Source organism: Thamnophis elegans, chromosome 6 (genome assembly GCF_009769535.1).
Source record: "Thamnophis elegans isolate rThaEle1 chromosome 6, rThaEle1.pri, whole genome shotgun sequence".
In the NCBI taxonomy this organism is placed as follows: Eukaryota; Metazoa; Chordata; class Lepidosauria; order Squamata; family Colubridae; genus Thamnophis; species Thamnophis elegans.
Window position 1 is genome coordinate 71,673,282 of NC_045546.1, and position 6,763 is coordinate 71,680,044.

Genomic DNA, 6,763 nt, shown 5'->3' on the forward strand with positions numbered 1-6,763 from the left:
TGCCAAGGTTGAGAACCTCTTGTTCACCGGAACATCTTCAGAAAGGTCAGTTCTACCTGGGTAATTGAGTCGCATTTCTTAAATGCAGGGAGCCGGGGGGGGGGGGGGGGAAGAGAGAAGGCTACCAAAAGCTTCAAGACAGGATATGACATCAGAGGAGGCGGAGAAAACGAACCACGAAGTTAGGAAGCAGCGGAAGCGGGGAGCAAGTTCTTTGCCTCGCTCGGTGTTGCCTCAGGGTGTCTTTCCTGCGGCCTCTAAAAGGGCCGTTGGACGCTGAGATGATGAGTAATGATTACAAGGCGCAGCGGGCCGTCGTGTGGTCGCGTCGGTTCTCTCTGCTGTACGCGATGGGAGTGTGGACGATTATTGGGTATTTCGTTTCCCGGTCAGTGCGTTTCAGGGAGATACCACTGGAGGAGAAGAAGAAAGGCGAGCAGTCGCCGCCGCCGTCGCCTCTCGGTATATCCCGAGCGCCGTATATAGATCTTGGGCTCTGGGGAGGCAGTTTTTCCCCTCGGAGTCTTTTCTAGGGTTAAGGGATCTTAAGGTTGAAGTTGCAGTTTACAGTTTTGATGTTAACAGATTTAAAATGGACTAGGGTAAATTAGTAAACCCAAATGTCTCAATGAATCATATGTCTACATTTAACATGCTAAGCACAATAAGTGTAAGTGACCCCATATATATATATATATATATATATATATATATATATATATATATATATGTGTGTGTGTGTGTGTGTGTGTGTGTGTGTGTGTGTGTGTGTGTATATATGTGTACATATGTATGTATGTATGCATACATGCATGCATACATACATACATATATATATATATATATATATGTGTGTGTGTGTGTGTGTGTGTGTGTGTGTGTGTGTTCTAAGAGTACCAAGGCGAACTTGAGTAAAGGGTGGTCAGGAAATTAATGTATTTTTATATTTAAAATTTCTCCACAAACTCTTATTTTTTTCCTGGAAAAAATGTTTAATTAATAAAATTAATTTTGAATTATAGTTTATATCTCATTGGTTCAAAATACTAATATGCAAACTTGCACACTGTAATTTTAGGTTAGGCATATTCAAGAACTACCCTATATTGAATAATTGATTTTTGTACATTTCAATGTGTAATTTTTGTATTAAAACAGTGCAGATGAAGTTAATAAGACTTGGAAACTTCATTTGTTTTGTAAAAATAGAACTCACTTGTATAGTCTGAGCTCCTAGAATTCTTATCTTTATCCATTTAGATCACAACGAATATTCCAGAAGTGTTTGACGGGAGCAGAAAATCAAGACTGAAACTGAATTCACATTAACAGCAAAAACTACTTCATCTGATTTTGTGCCACATTCTTCTCATTTGCATAATAGAATGCTTTCACTTTTTTGTTACAATACTGGGAAAGAAAAGTAAATTATATTATATTGAAAAAAAGCAAAGTATCACAGTGTCTATAACTTGTATTAAAGAGTTGCATGAGATCTGATTTTGAAACAACAGTAATTGGAAAGTACTGTGTTCTGTCTGCCTATCATGAAACTGTAACCCTGCTTCATCTTCATGCATTGGAATATATTGAATATAATTTTATATATTTTCTTTTGTTTATAATTTATTTTAATACCTTTTCCTGAAATTCTGCTAGCATGTGTTTGAAATCCTAAAGAAGAGTAAATGTGATTGATTCCTTATTTCCCCTTGCGGAAACCGTATTTTCCCATAGCATGTGGCGTTTCTGATAGTTATATTTCTTTTCAAGGATAGAGAATTTCTGTAGCACTTAGCTCTGATGTGGAGTTGGGAAAAGGTGTTAGATAGTTTCTGAATCTGGTAGAAGTAACTTTTGATCTTGCAGGTTTCAAAGTCTCCCGGTTGCCAGCTACAGTTCAGGATAGCTATACTACGCATTGCTGGTTTCATAACAAGGAATACATTCAACTTTTTTGAACCAGAGTTTTTAAAGATAAATGCGATATTTTAGATTAAAAAAACAAAAACTAAAGTGGCATATTTCTTACCATACAATGAATTTCAAGAAGGCTTGTTCTCTTCAACCCTACCTATATCATTTTTCAACATACTTGTAATGGAACAGTTTATAAATGTTTTTCCTCTGTGTCTGAATAAGACAATGTATAGTTCAACAATATTATGTATGAAGTGTAAATAAGATACTCCTTAATATTTTGCCCAAAGTTTCATTAACTGGTTTAGTATGCTGTATATGCACAAGATATTTTGCTTGTTATTAACAGAAGAGCTGTTCTCTGATGTGAGGATCAATATGTAAAAGGATTAAACATAAGCAAAAGCTGAAGCAAATGTATCTAGAAAAACTGGAGTTTGCCTAATCATGATAGATTTATGAGCTCTATGGCTCCTTTGTGCCTTTGAGTATTTGCTTGATTATTTGATGGAAGCTGGTATTTTTAGATTTTATATCAATCTCAAGATAAAGGTATTCAATGTATTTTGGACTTCAAACACATTTTGTTTTAAACAATGATACAAGCAAAATGAAAATGTGAAATTGATTTTTTAGTGTTATATAAGTATTAACAAACAATATAAACTTAATATAAAGCTATGTATTACAACATTTAAAAAGGATGAAAATGTTGGGAACCTGTAGATGGTATATATTAGTTGTAACTCTTCTTCAACAGAGCTCTGTGGAAAGAACACTAGTTGAGTGGCAGCCAGATGGTACAAAGTATAGCATTATGAGGCAAGCCTAAACCATATGTGCTCCCCCAAATTGGATCTCCAACAATTGCTTATAAGCTATCTTTACTGAACTTTCTCTCTGGAGTCTAGTGACCTCAAAGCAGTTTTTCATATTGTATTAACTACAGTTTACAGTTTTTAAAAACTACCACTTTGGAAAAAAAGAAGAAAAACCAGAGATTGAATCTTGTTTTTCTTAAGATCACACAATTAGAGTTTTACACGTTTGATAAATAAAACCTGCCAGGCTAGACTAGCCCACCATTTCTTAGTGATTAATGTTTCCTTGAATATTTTTTATTTATTTCACATCTTTGTAAATGTTTATATATTAAGAATTTTTTACATTCTTAATTAAGAATTTTTAACCTTTATTGAAAACATCTTCCTTGGATACAAAAGAACTCATAAAGTTGTGTCAAATCTTCCATTCTTGAATAATAAGAGAAAGGATGACCTTGTAACTCCAGATACAGAATAACAGAGTTTGGAAGGAACCTTGGAGGTCTTCTAGTCCAACCCCCTACTCAAGCAGGAGACCCTACCATTCTGGTCAAATAGTTCTCCAATCTCTCTAAAACCTCCAGTGATGGAGCATCCACAACTTCTGTAGGCAAGCTGTTCCATTGCTTAATTGTTCTCACTGTCAGGAATTTTTTTCTTAGTACTCCTTGATAAGTTTCCATCTATCATTTCTTATCCTGCCCTCACGTGCTTTGGAGAATAGACAACACAATAGATAGCTATTGTGTGACCCCTAGTCCTTCATTTCCATTTGTGCAAGTGGGGAGGCACACACTTGCTCATCACATCCATAACCTGGTTCCAGAAGGGTCAAGGACCAGTGGTGGGTTGTGACCCAGGGGTTGGGGATGCCTGAGATAAAAAACTAAATCAAGAATAAGCCTAAGGTACTGTTGGTAAGGACTTGTTAGTCGCGAAGTTGTGTCCAACCCATCGTGACCCCATGGACAATGTCCAGGCCTTCCTGTCCTCTACCATCTCCCAGAGTCCATTTAAGCTCACGCCTTCTGCTTCAGTGACCCCATCCAGCCTCCCATTCTCTGTCGTTCTCTTTTGCCCTCAATCTTTTCCAGCATTAGGCTCTTCTCCAATGAGTTCTTCCTTCTCATTAATTGGCCAAAGTATTTGAGTTTCATCTTCAGGATCTGGCCTTCTAAAGAGCAATCAGGGTTGATCTCTGGGACTGACCGGTTTGATCACCTTGCAGTCCAAGGGACTATCAGGAGTCTTCTCCAGCACCATAGTTCAAAGGCCTCAATTCTTTGGCGCTCAGCCTTCCTTATGGTCCAACTTTCACAGCTATACATTGCAACTGGGAAAACCAGTAAGGACTAGACATACCCAGCTCCTGCAATCCATTTAGCCTCCAGTCCCCTAAGGGTTTTTATTGCTCCTCTCCACTCTTTCTACAATCTTAACATCTTTTTTGTATACAGGTAGTTTTCAACATGACTAATTGAGCCCAAAATTTCTGTTGCTAAGTAAGACATTGTTAACTGAGCTCTGCCCCATTTTATGAATTTTTCATACTGGCAGTTGCTAAGTGAATCATTGCAGTGGTTAAGCTAGTAACACAGTTGTTAAGTGAATCTGATTTCCACATTGGCTTTGCTTGTCAGAAGGTTGCAAAAGGTAATCAAGTGACCCAAGGCCCTGCAACCATCATAAATATGGGTCAGTTGCCAAGTGTCTGAATTTCGATCACATGACCACATGGATGCTGCAAGTCATAAATGTGAAAAACTTTTTCAGTGCAGTTGTAACTTCAAAGGTCATTAAACAAACTGATGTAAGCTGAGGACTACTGTACATTTGGATGAAACTGAATTTATGGATCAATTTCAATTAGAGTTTTGCTCAGGATATAATGCGGAGTTAACTTTGATTATCTTGATGAATGACGTATGCAAAAAATAGAGGTAAGAGCTGTAGCCTTTCTAATTCTCAGTAACTTTTAATAACCTTAATAATGGTATACTTTGAGACCATCTGATGTGGATTTGCAAACAGTATTTTGCACTGTTTCTTTTTCTTCTTGCTGGATGTGTTCAGAAGATGGTGTATGGATTACTATTTGACATCCAGGTCATTTACCAATAGGATAACATGGGTTTTTATCTTCTCCCCTTTGCTAAGTAAAACTATTCGGTGAAATCATTTGGCGCATTGGAATGGATTGCCATCAGTATGTTGGAGAAACATTTCCACTTGTCAATTCTGAGGAGGTTATTGGCATTTTGGAAGATTAAGCGCACATGCAGAATTCCATTTGTACGAGTGGGGATGGGGGATGCATGCACGCACTTGCCCATCACTTCCACTGCCTGGTTTCAAATGAGTCAAGGCCCAGTAATACGCCATGGCTAGGGGGTTGGGGACCTCTGGGCTAAACAAACAAACTAAATCAAGATAAGCCTAGCATGTTGCTGATAAGGAAGAAGCTCAGGTAAAGCCATTCTAGAAGGTCCACAGTTTGTGAATGTTCCCTAAATTCGAGGTATCACTAAACTGAAGTGATAAATATGGCATCCAGCAATCCTTGAGCTGATTGGCCTTAATGACAATTATTTATGCACCTTGGTTATATAGTAATTTCACTAGTAACACCTACTTTATATGGGATTGCCATTAAAAAGGGATTGGAAATTGCAGTCTTACAAAATGTGGGAACTACCTTTCTAACCAATGCAAGAGAGAGGGATCACAGAGGGCCTGTAATAAAAAAAATGTACTTCCAGTTGATTGCTGAGCATCCTTTAACAGGATGTTGACCTTGAAAGTAATAAACAGCTTAGAGTCTCAGGGATTTCCATTTCCTGCCTGGATACATAGATTAGTATTTTGAGGACATGCATTCTGGCACCCATGAAAAGATTAACTCGTCTGGCTTCCAGATACGGAAGGCCTTCTCTAAAGAAATACATTTGTGGTCCCTGTCCACCTTTTGTTCAGGTAATGGCAAAACTCCATCTCCACTTTTGATTGGCGGGAGAGGGGGAGAGAGAGACATAGAGACACACAGAGAGGGGGGAGAGATGCAGAGAGGGGGGAGATAGAAGAGGAGAAAGAGATAGAGATAGAGTGGGGAGAGATTCAGAGGGGAAGATAGAAGGGGAGAAAGACAGACACAGAGGGAGAGTGGGAGAGACAGATACAGAGGGGGAGATATAAAGAGAGTAGAGAAGGATAGAGAGGGAGACGGGGAGAGAGATACATATAGAGGTACAGAGGGGGAGAGAGCAGAGAGATATAGAGGGGGAGGGAGGGAAAGAGATGTCAAAAGGGTTTTGTGGTTCCGGATGTTTTTAATCAACCGGTTCTCTGCCCTAATGACTGGCTGGGTAGGTGTGACTAGGGGTGGTCATGTGACTGGGTGTGAATGAACAATGAAATTACATTGAGTTGGCCACACCCACTCAGATTTTGTGGCTCCCCGTGTTTTCTTTTCTGTGGGAAACTGGTCCTGCTCTTTGAGTTTAAGGTTGCAGACCTCGGTCCTACTCACTTAAGTATGAGCCAGCCTTGTGCTGCAGCTGGGGGGGGGGGCAGTGCAGTCCTAGGCTGCATTAACAGATAGAATCAAGATTAAATGAAGTATTAATACCACTTCATAATGCATCAATGATATAAAAAAGATGTTGAGACTTTAGAAAGTGCAGAGAAAATACAACAAAGATGATGGTGGGCTTGGAGGCTAAAGCATACAAAGAATGATTACAGGAATTGGGTATGTCTAGTTTAATAAAAGGAACTGCAGGTGACATGATAGCAGTGTTCTAATATCTAAGTGGCTGCCACAAAGAAGAGGGAGTCAACCTCTTCTCTAAAACACCTGAAGGCAGGACAAGAAGCAAAGGATGGAAATGAATGAAGGAGCATACCAAAGAGAAATGTCGACTCGAGAAGTACCTGGAAGAAAAAGTGCAATTTGTTTGACTGGTGCAACTTTTGGGGAAAAAAAAGTCCTGCCATTTCTAGTATTGATGCTGAAGAAAGGA

The 6,763-nt window shown here is 38.9% G+C and overlaps 1 long non-coding RNA gene across 1 annotated transcript; it reads left to right on the top strand.

Moving 5' to 3' along the window:
* The first annotated feature begins 173 nt into the window (after window positions 1-173).
* Window positions 174-1,705, top strand: LOC116509855. Its single transcript, XR_004255560.1, has 2 exons — window positions 174-462; window positions 1,261-1,705. It is a non-coding gene; the product is annotated as an uncharacterized LOC116509855 (long non-coding RNA).
* The last annotated feature ends 5,058 nt before the right edge of the window (window positions 1,706-6,763 follow it).